This window comes from Amblyomma maculatum, chromosome 9 (genome assembly GCF_055883805.1).
Source record: "Amblyomma maculatum isolate TAMU_Amacu chromosome 9, ASM5588380v1, whole genome shotgun sequence".
NCBI lineage: Eukaryota > Metazoa > Arthropoda > Arachnida > Ixodida > Ixodidae > Amblyomma > Amblyomma maculatum.
This window is the reverse complement of record NC_139352.1, coordinates 128,412,133-128,426,638: the sequence shown is the minus strand read 5'-3', so window position 1 is coordinate 128,426,638 and position 14,506 is coordinate 128,412,133.

The window sequence follows — 14,506 nt, the reverse complement described above, 5'->3', positions numbered from 1 at the left end:
GTAGCCAATCGGAGCGGAGCGCAGACCGTGACGTCAGTCCAAGTTCAGTGACTCCCGGCGGCGGCTGCGCGGGCGACGGGAGCATCGCTGGTGTCGCTTGAGTAGCCCGCTCACTTGTGCACGAGAAAAGCGCGTGCTTTCCCTTCGCTCTTGTTACGTGACTACTCTTTCTCGCTCCGCTCGCCTTCGCCTCCTCTACATTCGACGACAAACGCAGCGGGAAAACTGGCGTAGTGTGAGCGTCCTTCCGAGGAGCTGCGACGCTGCGGCACCATGAACTTTGCGCCGCTGCGGGAAGTTTCCCGCTAGTGTGAGCCTGGCTTTAGAGGGTATCAATGAAGCGGCAAGCTCATTCTCTAATAAATACGGTGCAGTCTAGTGCCTCTCATTTCCCAGATTGTGCGTAATAAATCTTGCTCAAGGATCAGTGAGAACTATGCAACGACATTAAAGAGCCCATGGAAAGTGAGGTACACCTTCAATCTTTTCTGCCACACAAAACGTTTTAAGCTAGCTGTATTAGCACTGATGATATGGGCGATCGAAAATGATGCACCTCCACTCACCGAACTCTGTTCCCGCAGGCGTGCAAGAAAAAAAAAAGTTGCGATGGCGCTCTCCGTCCCGCTCACCTAACTTGGGAGCGTCCAACGAGCGGGCACGCCCAACTGCCCCACTGACTTCAGTGGGGAGGCTTGCGTGCAGCGACATGTCGCCCAAATCTTCCGCAAGCAGAGTACCTATTTTTAAATAATATTTCCAAACTATGGGCTGCACGTGAAGCTTTTAAATCTGACTCTGTCACAAGCTGCCTCACATAAAGAGCGGAAATTACGGGATCTCCCTGCTCCTCCGAGCACGCTTCAACGTGATTCTCCGGTGCAGCGACCGCGCAGCGCGCGTCCTTGACGATGGGCCGCAGCGCAACCAGCCGAGAGTATAAAAAGGGAAAGTGTTTTTTTTTTGTTTTATGCGAAGCATATTAACGTAGGTTTCGGGCCTTCGCGCGACACCCGGCGGTGGCCACCATTGACCCTGAAGTGGGGTCACGTGACATGACGTCACGTGATGACGTCACACCGGCTGCAGATGGGGCCTCATATCGCGCCGTCGGACGTCGCCCGGCGGAGGCCTCCACGCTTCAGTTCGCGCCGTCGCGCGCGACGCGGCGGCGGCGCCACCATCGCTGCATCACGTGATATGTGACGTCACACCAGGGATGAAGCGGTGCGCGCCCGCCGTCGCGTCAGTCTCTGTGCCCGCAACCGCGCCAGCGTCTTTGCGCCGGGCGTGTATGCGGTCAAGATGCCTACGACGATTAACCTAAAACCACGTCTCCGTTACTTAGCCCCATCCACACTGAGGCAGCTGCTTAACATGCTTCGCATCCACTGGGCTTAACCTTGATAAGCCTCCAATTTTTTTCACCGAGCCCGCGATCAACTCGTCGTTTCCCACTCCTCTTAAGGCACGCTCACACTAGCGGGAAAACGCGCAACGCTGGACGTTCTCCGCGCGCCGCTTCCCGCAGAAACCGGTTTTTTTCCCGCAGGCTGACTTGTTTGACGTTCCGCGGAGCGATGGGGTCGGGAGCTATTTTTCCCGTCCCGCAGAACGGAGTAGCCAATCGGAGCGGAGCGCAGACCGTGACGTCAGTCCAAGTTCAATGACTCCCGGCGGCGGCTGCGCGGGTGGCGGGAGCATCGCTGGTGTCGCTTGAGTAGCCCGCTCACTTGGCTTTGCTATAGTGCCTAGAATATACCTTTGCTTGTACACGAGAAAAGCGCGTGCTTTCCCTTCGCTCTTGTCACGTGACTACTCTTTCTCGCTCCGCTCGCCTCCGCCTCCTCTACATTCCACGCCAAACGCAGCGGGAAAACGGGCGTAGTGTGAGCGTCCTTCCGAGGAGCTGCGGCGCTGCGGCGCCATGAACGTTGCGCCACTGCGGGAAGTTTCCCGCTAGTGTGAGCCTGGCTTTATGCGGCCCGCCGCTACTGATCAACTCTGCGACTACGATGCCTCTTCAAACAAGAAAGCCGTGTGAATTCCTTTTTGCCACGGACTGCCGTCTTTTATGACTGTCGTGCCGTGGCGTTTTTTGTTCTATTATTATGCAGTGTAATGTAGACTAGTACTTATAAATATTCAATTGTTTGTAAGCAAAAAGTGACTTTCTTAAACTTATCCTTCAATCACACACCGACACCCGTACTTCACGGGTTGACCAGCATAACTTTTAACTATGTTCTCAAACCTGGGACGACGGGTAACCGTACAGGGGATCCCGCGCCTCTGCTTGCCATAAATGCGGGGTTTGTGAGATTATTGGCATCCGTGACAGGACAGTTAAAGCAAGTGTCGGTGAGGGAGAGAGCAGTAGGTGCAAGTTTTTTTAGTGTTGTGTCCTAGCACTGCATAACGTTTCCCATTTAAGAGGACCGAAGCAGAGTTAGAGTGAGTTGTTGAGTATGGTCGAACGTTTTTGGCTTTAAGGGTCAAGAACTGCTCAAATAAGTTGACCAGAAGCGAGCTCGTAGCCAAGAGGGAACGCAATAAGGAACGTACGCGGAAGAAAGAGGAGGCAAAGCTAGAGTCGCAAGGGGCCCACGAACAGTTTAAACTCTGGATGGCGGAGATGGAGAAAGAAAGGGAACTATAGTCACACAAGGCACACGAACAGTCTAAACTCCGGATGGCGGAGATGGAGAAAGTTACTGATGCTATCCTAATAGTCAGGAAACTGACGCTAATAGCACTGGAAAAACAAGGTCAGAAATGGGGGAGGATCAAGTTGCTCGGCCTGAACGCATAAGCACGCACAAGTTGATGCTGGCTTTTAATGATGGCAGGGATGACATTGACGTTTGCCTGATGCATTTCGAGCGCGTCGCTGAGAGCAAGAGTTTACCTCGCGACCAGTGGGCTACAGCCCTTAGTCTGTGTTTAAGCGGCGAAGCGCTCAGCGTTTTTAGTCGCATGTCTGCATCCGACTTCTTGGACTAAGTAAGCTTCAACAGGCACTCATATTTCACTTTCGTATCACAAAGAAAGCGTTCAGAGAAAAATTCAGGTCTCCTAGTTCCCGAAACGAGGAAAGGTGTTCACAGTTTGTGACGCGCCTACAAAACTTCCTAGACAGATGGATATATCTGTCAGAAACAACGAGTATTGATTTGATTCTAAGGGAACAGTTCTTGTCTAACTGCGCCACTCCGCTACAAATTGTTTTGAAAGGAACGAAGGACACATCATTTGCGGAAACAGTAGCAAGGGCAGAAAAGCATGTGGAGGTCCATGGATGGTGGAACTTCAGAAAACGAAGCACCCCGAATGGCAAGTCAGAAAACGTCATCCCCAAGACTACCGAGAGAAAGAGAACGCTTATTCAATCATAGGAAGCGAAGAGCCGCGATGAAAAGAAATGTTTTATTTGTGCGTGGACGGGATACCACCCCAAACATTGCAGGCTGCCACTTCCGACGGATCGGGACCGCTCAAGAAATGCCAGAAATGCGGCAAGGCAGGTCATCCAAACGATATGCATGGCAAATTAGGTCGCAAAACAGAGAGGAAAATCGGGAGCCCGCTGAGTAATGGATTGAGAACAGATACCTAGAACTTAAGGACGGAGGGAAGATCCCCGTCATCAACGCCGATTTCACCAGTAAGGAATGTGCAGCCAGGGAGTGCTTACCTTTCGCAGCCGGAATGATTGGGGGCCGGACAGTTCGAGTCCTGAGAGACATGCTGCTACACAATGGTGGTAAGGAAGGACTTAGTACGGAAGGAAGATATCACCGATACGAAGTTTTCAATTTACTTACTTGACCGCTCGGACCTAACGCTCCCAGAAGTTTGGGTCGATGTTGACACCCCGTATTTTAAGGGACGACTTCGTGCTAATGCATGGAGAATCCTCTTTATGATTTGGTGCTGGGAAATGTGCAAGGTGCTAGGCCAGCAGACGATCCCGATCCAGACTGGCACAAGCACAAGTCAGTGCACGTTAAAGAACCCCAGGTGGTCGAAATTTCCGGAGTCCTCCACTATGGCGTCTCTCATAGCCTTAGTCGCTTTGGGACGTTAAACCCCACAAACCAAACCAAAACAAAAGAAAGCGAGACTACGAATTAAGTCCACTGAAGTAAAAGAGAGTTAGCACCTGCCACAGAGAGCGCCGAACCCATTCCGGATGCCACTGAAGCTTTCCCGGTAGTGACTAGAGCGCAGGCATGCAATGATAAAACGCTGAAAAAGCTTAAAGTCCTGCAAGGCCTCCCTAGTGTATGCCGCGAAGAGTTGATTTAAGAGCAAGAGAATAATGCGACCTTACGCTCGTGCTTCTATCACGTGGGTGCGCCGCAAGCGAACAAGGGAAATGGTAGTCACCAATTTTTCCTTACTAACGGCGTCCTTCAAAGGAAATACGTCGCCGAGTCGGGCGGGGAGTACACTCAAGTTGTTGTGCCCCAAAAGTACAGATTGGCTATTCTCAAGCTGGAACATGATGGGTTGATGGGAGGCCACCAAGGCGCGAAGAAAACTCTACTAAAGCTGCATGGCCCGCAGTGCAGGTTGATGTTAAGTGGTTGATTGCCTCTTGCAATCTATGCCAACGCACAATTCCGAAGCGTCACACCACATAAACGCCTTTGGTCCGAGTTCCCGTTGATACCCCGTTTCAAAGGGTGGCGATCAACATTTTTGGCCCACTCAACCCGAAATCCGCTCAAGGCAATCGGTACATCCTGACCATGGTGGACTATGCCACTCGGTTACCCCGCTTCCTAGCATTGAGACCGAAAGGGTATCCGAAGCTTTTATCAAAATGTTTTCCGTGTAGGAGTGCCCAGAGAGGTTTTCAGTGACAGGGGCACTAATTTTACTTCCGAAGTAAGTAAATAGTTAGCCGTTAGTTTTCGTAAAGCAGCTGCATACTTCTCCCTACCACCCAATTGCGCATGACCTAGTCGAAAAGTTTATTGGCCCGGTTAAACAAATGCTTAAGCGCATGTGTCAGGAAAGGCCGACCGATTGGTATTGCTACTTGGCTCTACTTCTGTTCGCATAAAGGAAAGTACCCCAAAAAAGCCTAGGTTTTTCCCCATTCGAGCTCTTATATGGGCGAAATGTGCGTGGACCTCTGGTTGTACTTAGAGAGCTTTGGACTAATGCAACCACCCCTAACGAGTTGCGAACTACGTACGAGTATGTGCTTGCTCTACGGGACAGACTAAAGAATACCTGTCAACTTGCCCACGAAGAACTGGAGCGCAGGAGAGCGTTACGGCCGCTACTATGACATTAAAAGCCGCAAACGCTCACTCAAACCTGGCAAGAAGGTATTTTTTCTTCTTCCCACAGAGCGCAATAAGCTGCTCATGCAATGAAAGGGGCCTTTTTCGGTCATCAGTCTCAAGGGCGATGTCGACTATGAAGTATATTTGGGCAATGTCACAGAAATATTTCATATTAACATGCTAAAGAAATACCAGCAAAAGAAAGACGACACCATCATGGCAGCGGTCGGTGCAGCAATTTTGGCAGAAGGAGACACAGACGCTGGAGAGATAGAGCTTCCTAAGCTCTCCCAGACACAATCTATCGATGATGTACTCGTTTCCGAGAGACTGACCAGCGCAGAGCAGATTACATAAGCCGGCTGCAAAAGTTGTTCAGCTTACACTACTGCCTAGTTGAATTGTGTTGATTGGTGTAAAGAAATCGTACATGATGTGCCTGTATATATGGGCTTGCCTGAGTGTGATCGATGATCAGTGACTTAAGACATGTGCTCAGGACATGACTGCCGAACTGGAGTGTCGTGGTGCTGTGCGGGTTCTGATCGGTGCGTATATGGTGCGCGTCATGGAGCATAGCCAACGATCTTCTGTGCATCGAACAGACCCAATCCACTGCACCCCTCGGCGGGGCGCTATAGCGTCATCCAAGATCGGCGCTTGTGGATGTCTCGAATATTCCGAGATAATACTCTTCAGTGTGTGTGTGGGGGGGGGGGGGGCAGTGTCACAAGGTGCCTCACATATAGAGCGCAAATTCCGGGACCTCCTGCCTCACATATAGAGCGGAAGTTAGTGGATCTCCCCGTTCCTCCTAACATGCTTCGACATGATTCTCCGGGGCAGCGACCGCGCAGCGCGCGTCCTTGACGATGGGCCGCAGCGTAACAAGCCGATAAAAAGGCAGACCGCAGCAAGCCCGCGGCAGTGCGCTCTGGGGAGATGTAGTCTCTCGAGCAACTCTCTTGGCTGCTCGCTCTGAGAAAGTGTTATTTTTTACCAAGCCTGCTATCAACTCATCGTTTCCCCCTCCTCTTGTATGGCCGCTGCTACTGCTCAACTTTGCGAACTACGACGCCTCTTCAAACAAGACAGCCGTGAGAATTCCTTTGTGCCACAGGCTGTCGGTTAACTGAATATTGTTTTCGCCTTTGTTTAAACCTTGATCTGACTTAGTATTTTACGCTGCGTTTTTGTGTAACTCTTGCCCCTTCTTATTATATCTGGAATACTTGCTTTGTTATCTTTCAGTTCAGTTCAGTTCAGGCGTTCAGTCGTGTCCGACTCTTCGTGACCCTATGGACCATGTCACGCCACGCTTTCCGGTCTCTCACTATCTTCTTAACATCACATAGCTTCATCTGCAATGCCTCGAGAATGCCATCTAACCATCGCGTTCGCTGCCTACCCCTTCTCCGGCGACCCTCAACCTTTCCCAACATCAAATCTTTCTCCAGCGACTCCTCTCTTCTCATCAGATGACCAAAGTAGCTGAGCTTTAACTTTAGAATTTGACCCTCCAATGAGCAGTCAGGGTTTATGGTCGACAATATCGACTGATTTGATCTTCTGGCAGTCCAAGGAACTCTTAAGAGTCTTCGCCAGCACCACAATTCAAACGCGTCAATTCTTCGGCGGTCAGCCTTTTTCACAGTCCAACTCTCGCATCCATACATCACAACTGGAAAGACCATAGCACGGGTTATACGGATCTTGGTAGGCAGACTAATGTCTCTGCTTATAGGCGGTCAAGGCTAACCATTGCTCTCTTTCCCAGAAGCAGGCGTCTCCTAATTTCATGGCTGCAGTCTCCTTCCGAGGTAATCTTGGCGCCCAAGAACAGAAAATCTGTCACAGCTTCCACTTCTTGTCCATTGATGCTCCAGGACTTGATAGGGCAAGACGCCATGATCTTCGTCTTTTTAATGTTCAGTTTAAGCCCAAACTTCTCACTCTCTTCTTGTACGCGCATCAGAAGTCTCTTGAGTTCCACTTCACTTTCTGCCATTAAAGTGGTATCATCCGCATATCTAAGGTTGTTGATACGTTTTCCAGCAATCTTCACTCCAGCTGAAGACTCGTCCAGACCGGCCTTCCTCATGATGCACTCTGCATATAGGTTAAATAGGCAGGGCGACAGTATGCAGCCTTGCCTCACCCCTTTCTCAATTGGAAACCAATCAGTAAGACCATGCCCAGTTCTGACTGTGGCCTCTTGCCCTTCATAAAGGTTCCTGAGGAGACAGATGAGGTGAATTGGAACTCCCATCTCTTGGAGAGCTTACCACAATCTGCTGTGATCTACGCAGTCAAACGCTTTCGCATAATCAATAAAGCAGAAGTAAATGGGTTTCTGGAACTCTCTTGCTTTTTCCATGATCCAGCGAAGGTTGGCAATTTGGTCTCTAGTTCCTCTGCCCTTGCGAAACCCAACTTGCACGTCCGGAAGCTCCCGATCCACATACTGCTGCAGCCTACCTTGCAGGATTTTTAACATCACCTTGCTAGCATGCGAAATAAGCGCGATCGTGCGGTAGTTGGAACAATCTTTGGCACTGCCTTTCTTTGGAATGGGGATGTAAACTGACCTCCTCCAATCCTGTGGCCACTGCAGGGTTGTCCAAATCTTTTGACATAATGTATGCAGTGTGTTAACAGCGTCGTGGTTGAGGTTTTGAAGCAACTCAGCTGGAATACAATCAATTCCGCTAGCTTTGTTCTTAGCAAGGCTGGCTAAGGCCCATTCAACTTCACTCTTCAGGATGCCCGGCTCGAGATCAGTAATCACAACCGTTCTATGTTGGGTTTGGACATCCGGGTCCTTCTTGTACAGTTCTTCTGTGTATTTCTGCCACCTCTTCTTTATCTCTGAGGCTTCAGTGAGGTCCTTGCCTCGTTTGTCCTTTATCACGCCCAGCTTAGCACAGAAGCTTCCTTTGATATCTTTGATTGTCTTATACAGAGCTCTTGTGTTCCTTAATTGGCTGTTGTCCTCAACTGCTTGACACTGTATGTTCAGGAAGGCATTCTTATCTCTCCTTGCTATTTTCTGAAAATCCGCATTGAGAACCTTGTATCTTTCTCTTTCCCCCATACCTTTTGCCATCCTCCTTTCCTCAGCTATTTGCAAAGCCTCTTCAGATAACCAGTTTGCTTTTTTGCATTTCTTTTGCTTTGGAACTACCTGTTATCTTTATATCTTCTTTTATCGCAGTGTTTTGTTCATTGTCAGGTTTTCCCTCCTGTCATCTACCGAGTGGTCTTTTATCCCTATCGTGCCGTGGCGTTTTTTTTTTCTTCAGTTTTATTATTTAATATGCAGTGTAATTTAGACTACTAGCTACAAATATCCCATTGTTTGTAAACAAAAAGTGACTTTCTTGAACATATTTCTCAGTCACACACCGACGCACGTTCTTTTAGCGGGTTGACCGGCCTAACATTTAACTGTGTTCCTAAACCGCTCAGAGGGACGATGGGTAACCGTAAAGGGGATCCCGCGCCTCTGTTGACCGCAAAGGCGGGGGTTTGTGACAGACTCCAATACTCGCAAAGACAAGCTTTTGTTGCAGGCTCGTTGATTTAACATTGTTGAAATTGAAGAACAATGCAATAACAGGACGAAGAGAGGATGAACACAGCACCTGGGTTGTTCGTTCCTCTCCTCGCCAAGACCACCTCTATGAATTGCTCGCATTATAATTTTACGCATTTCAGGGGCCGTTTGAGAGAGTATATCATCATAAAGTTCTGTTTGAAAATGCATTAAAGGAAAATTTGTTCGCCTGTGTCGTCAGAATGCCTTGCTCTGAAATCTCAAGCTCGAAATGATAACGAATCTTCATAAATTGGAAAAGTGAATGTAGATAGACACAGTTGTCGCTGTTCTCGCAATCACAGCAATATGTACGAATAGAGTTATCAGCGAGCGGCTGTCATATATAATGTTAATTTGGAACAGTGATCAAGAGTCGTTCTTGCTATTGACGTCATGAATTAAAACGGAGCTGTGGAAATAAAAGTGTTTCACTTTTAAAACCGATTTCTCTGCATAGACCGTCTTTTTCCATCCCACCAACATCGATATAGCCACAACGGGCTATAGGATAGATTTCTATTGAAATTTTCAGTAACGTTGTCTTTTGGATCATTTGAAAGATAAGAATGAAAATGTGCCACGTAAAAAGAAAAAAACACATAACAGCCGTATAATAAATTATCACATAGCCTTACCAAGCTGTCAAATTTTATGGGGTATTTTGTTTATTGCCCAGACTGCTGACACTGCAATGCATCTGGCGTTGCAGTCGCACCTTTTACATGCTACGGCCTGTTAAAAAAGTGACCGGAACTTGTTAGCCTGATGTACAACATGGATCCAGTAGTTTGCGGGTGCGTGAAGGCGCACCTTCCATGTTCAATACATGCAAGAGCTTTCAATATGCGCCTGCTGTTGATGGCACTGGGAAATAGAAAATAACTCCTCACTCAGAAGTTTCGTTTCGCAGAACTATTTGTACTTGTATTTATAATCTTATTTGGCAGTGAAGTTGTTTACTTTTGTTTTTACCTTACCCGAAACGGCGGAGTCCGACAAGCATTGCTCAAACATTTGTCCTAGAGTAGCATAGATGAATTAAGCTTGGTTGCCGTCTTGGTTGCAGTCATGCCTTGCCGTAACTGCACGTCTATAACTAGCTCCTCCTCTTTACTCTACGTGTCTCGTGTCGTGTCGAAAAATGTGCGTTGGCAATGGTATGCGGGAAAGCTGCGCATTCTGCTTGTGACTCTACAACACATAGTATACTGTGAGTACTGTGAAAAATGTTATGCACATCCATGTCAATCACTACGGAGGAGCTTTAAATCATATTAAAGGCGAAACAGCGGACCGTAACAAAGGAACACGGCAGGGGTATGATTAAAGGAGAGTTAAAGAGAAGGGCGTATGAAGGAGAAAATACAAGTTTATGTTGTCTTCCTAAGGTGATGATGCACGGACAGTGTGTGAAAAGTACCGGACCTGAAGCTTACAGCCTGTCCGTACAGTAGAGTCGATACCGAAAGGAAGGAGACGTACCAGGAGATAAGGAGGAGGTAGAGAGTAAGGTATTTAAAACAGTTCCTCTTTCTCTGGTGACTGACTACACAGGACAAGTACAATTTAATTGAGGCTTAAAACAAGGGCATTTATCCTGCTGTGGGATTATAGTAGATAAATCACAGTTGATTGCGGGGAATAAAACGCTACTCTAGGGGTTTTCCTTCCTCGTACGACCAAGAAGGAAGAGAGGCCTCTGCGCCTCAGCTGAAAGGTTTCTGCCGAGTCAGAATGTACTGCATATCGGCTTGGAACATTGAGATCACCTATACGTGCCCTTCACACGTCTGGGCCTCAGCAGCCTTGCTTACGTTATAGCAGTGACCTACAAATACGTTATGCGCACAACACAAATAAACTGAGTACATGACTGTAGTGTGCAGCTAAAGGAGAAATACAACGGCGAATGTGAATACGCTGCATGTTTTGACCCTACTTCCGTCGTTATCTCAGTGCAATACCGTCGTATATGTTCAAATAACTTTTGCGTTTCTCTACCTTCCTGAGCGCAGTGACGACAGTGGCCGCCATGCTTGAGCGATGCAGTCTCTTGAACGCGCAGGGAGCGGCAAGACAACGCGAGTGGTGTCAGCGTGAGCGCCCTCTTACACCTGAGGTAAAAAACACTTCGAAAAATTCATCTAATAGATGCGTTGGACGAGGACGGTCACTTCGAGAATTGGTGTTGAACTGAAGGCTTCACTCTCTAACACTCCGCCTCGCGCGACCTGCTGCGTTCGTGCGCGAAATTTGTAATAAACGTGAAAACTGGGATAGATTGCGAACACAAATTCATACGCTAATGCTAGGAGCTTTTTGTCTCCGATGCGCCTCAAAAAACAGCGATTTCGAAGATGTGTGAGCTATGGACCGATCAGTTCCACGGAAAGTTATATTCGCATTAAGTGTTACATCTATTGCTTGTAAAAAATACTGAGATAATCACCATTGGATCAGCTTTACACTCTCATAAATGGTTTGCAAAGGTTCTTCGAAAACAAACTCTGTTCTTGACTTCCCTGAGGTTGCAAGAGGAAGTGCGGCTTATATATGGACCCTACATAAGTCCTCCATACATAATGAAAATCAGTGGTTAGACGTCAGCAGGGATGATAATGATGACGCCACTGAACAGCTAGGGCGTGGAAGGAAGCAGGGGTAACTCCGCAAGAAAGAAATGTGCAAGAAGGGTACTTCTATTTCAGTGTTACGAAATAACAAATGGAGAGGCAGCTTTTCTGTTGTTCTTATCATTGTGTCTCCAAGAAGGGCACAGAACGCTATATTGAATATAGTGTGAGCCTTCTGTGGACCTTCTTTCATTTGTACATGCCATCATCATCTTCTTTCATTTGTGCATACCATCATCATCGTCCCGCGGCGCCGGCTCTGGCGCGTGCCTGGGTTGGTGACCGGATTAAAACGCTGGACAAGGCTTCGCTGTCCTTGCCGCCACGACCTCGCCGTCTTGACCTAGCCTTCTTCCACAATAGTTATGTATGAGGATAAATATAGCTATTCCTAGCAATCTACAGTTTGTAATTAACATCAGACCGCTCAGTGACCCGCTGAACGAATCAAAAGGCCAAAGATAGGCTTATGAATTCGGTGCACTTCATTATGGCGAAAGCTGCAATTTTGTAAGTGTAGCAAAGTGCTGTCACCAGAAAAAGTATATCTGTAATTGTTCGGTGGTAACTAGATTTAAGCTCCAATACTGAGGATAGCAAAAATGGGCCAAAGTGAACTTGCGAATCATTACCAAGTTAGGAGCAACCAGTGCTACCGAAATGAATACGCATGTATGCGTGTATACATACATTACATGTAATCTGTCACTGATATCGGAGAGGAAAATTGGGAGGCTAGCAAAAAATGCGCGAAATTGTGCTACTGACAGAACATGTGTTAGTTTGGACTGCGTAAAATAAATTGCCCTTCCTACACCGTCTTGCGGGCGGGGCAATTTATTTTACACAGCCCAAACACATGTCCTGCAAATAGCACACTTTCGCGAAGTTTTGGGAGAAAAATGACTGATATAACATTAATAGAGATAGATCGGCCTTGGATAGAGAAAAAGGAAACGTGTATCAATATAGCCGGATACTAAAAGACTATCGACAATTTAGGCGAGTTGTTGAATGTTGCTGGAGAATGGTGACGCTGTTTGCTGCCTTTAATGTGCTGTACGCTTATCTATGCCGACGTTCTCGAGGAAGAAAAATTGAGTTTGAGAGAATATGTACTGCGCTGAATAAATGACTGACAATCTCTCGAAGTCGGTGCGGACGCCTTTTATTAGGCGTCCGCACCGACTTCGAGAGATTGTCAGTCATTTATTCACTAGTTTACTAGTGTGTATGACGTATACAGTGAAGTCATGACCAGACGTGGGCGCCCTTTCAAGAGAGGAGCAGAGGAAGATGACACATGCTTTTTCTTTCCCAGCGGAACATATCTTCCATGCGATGAACAGGAAGTTTAGATTATTCTTTCATAAACCCAATATTTGATGCATGGCAATGCATCAAGCAAATTCCGCCTTCTTGCTTTTCATTGTTCTTGTACAGCGACTCCCCGAGACTCCCGCTTCTTCGTAATCACCTGCGCTCCAGTTCAAGTCGGTCGCCGTAGCCTCTCTGTTGCCTTCACCTGCATTGCGCGAGTCTCCCCCAGGGTTCTCCCTGCCCGTACGCTCGCCGGAGTCGCCGAAGGTAAGCGATTCCGAGGAGCCCACCGAGAAGCCGACGCCATCGCGCTCAAGGACTCCGCTCAACAAAGCTCTACCTGTTTCGTGAAATGTGCTTCTCGACACGATAGGGTGCATTTGGGAAGCACTCTTAGGTTATGAATTACGGCTTATCAGCATCGCTCGAGATCAAAGTATACAACAGTCGCGCCTTGCTATTGCCCATGAGCTTAAAGAATAGCGACAGGTTTAGAGGCAAAACAGTATACAATGGAGGGAGAAATTCAACGGAACAGTATAGTTAATACGTTACACCACGGGAAGAGAGCGATTGGTTTAGTAAAATAACAATTCGAAATAATGATATCCCAGCTGAAAAAAAAAAGAAACAAAAAAGGGACATGAGCAGGGCATATTATACTGAAAGAGGATAAGCGATTGACCTTTAATGTAAAAGCGTACATTCCAGAAGGTAATATACCTGAAGTTGGAAGGAGGTCAGATTCTTGGTACAATAAGCTTGTGGCTATAGAATGGCCGTAGCTAGACCATAACAAAGTTAATTGGAGGTCAGGGGTTGACGCATCTTCGGCAAAGTATGTAGTAGCCGTGTTATTGAGGCCATAGCTGATCAAGTAACTGATGGATATCGCCAAGAAACTAAGCAGGGTTACCTTGCTCATGAACTTGATTTTCAGCTACCATCCTTGTTATATACAAGCATTGTCAAGCAAAGACCGCCACAGATTTGTCCAGTTGTAAACACTGTATGCAAACGAGTCGAAGGTTAAAGCAGAGATAACCTGCATTTCGTCATACGCACTTATATACTGTTCCACAATGGTGTCCGTATTGTGTACAGGGGAAAAACTGTTGTCCAAGGAAGTTTTCCCAAATTTCATGACTCCTGCTTAATTTTCTGCTTAATTACTAATTTAGTTTGCATTCGATGTTCTGCTCCTTTTTTTTGCATGCATCGATTCAAAGTTGAAACAGAAAAGTCAACCCTAAAATAAAACTAACTCTTACGCGTATGTCACAGACATTCTGCATAAGAAGGCCATATGGACACGACACGACAACGTTAAAGGGTATCGTTTCTTGTTTCACCTTGCGGATGGTCTTTCATGTAACACTTCGCAGAAGCTTCAGCGCCGCACAAACGGACGCAGGATTCCGTTCAAGCCTGGTCTCGAGCAAGCAGACAAGGGGGCAAGTGTTTAAGTTCGTTCGTGTGCGCGGTGTTCTGATAAAAGTCGGGATATAGAGACGCATCTTGCAGCTCTTGTCGGCGACTGTCTTCCGATCGCTTCTCGCGCACGGCCTCTCGTGGCAAAAACAGCCCGATGCGTCACATGGAACGACCGAACGGGCAGAAAGGAAATAAAGGCGATTTACGCCAGTTTTTGGAGA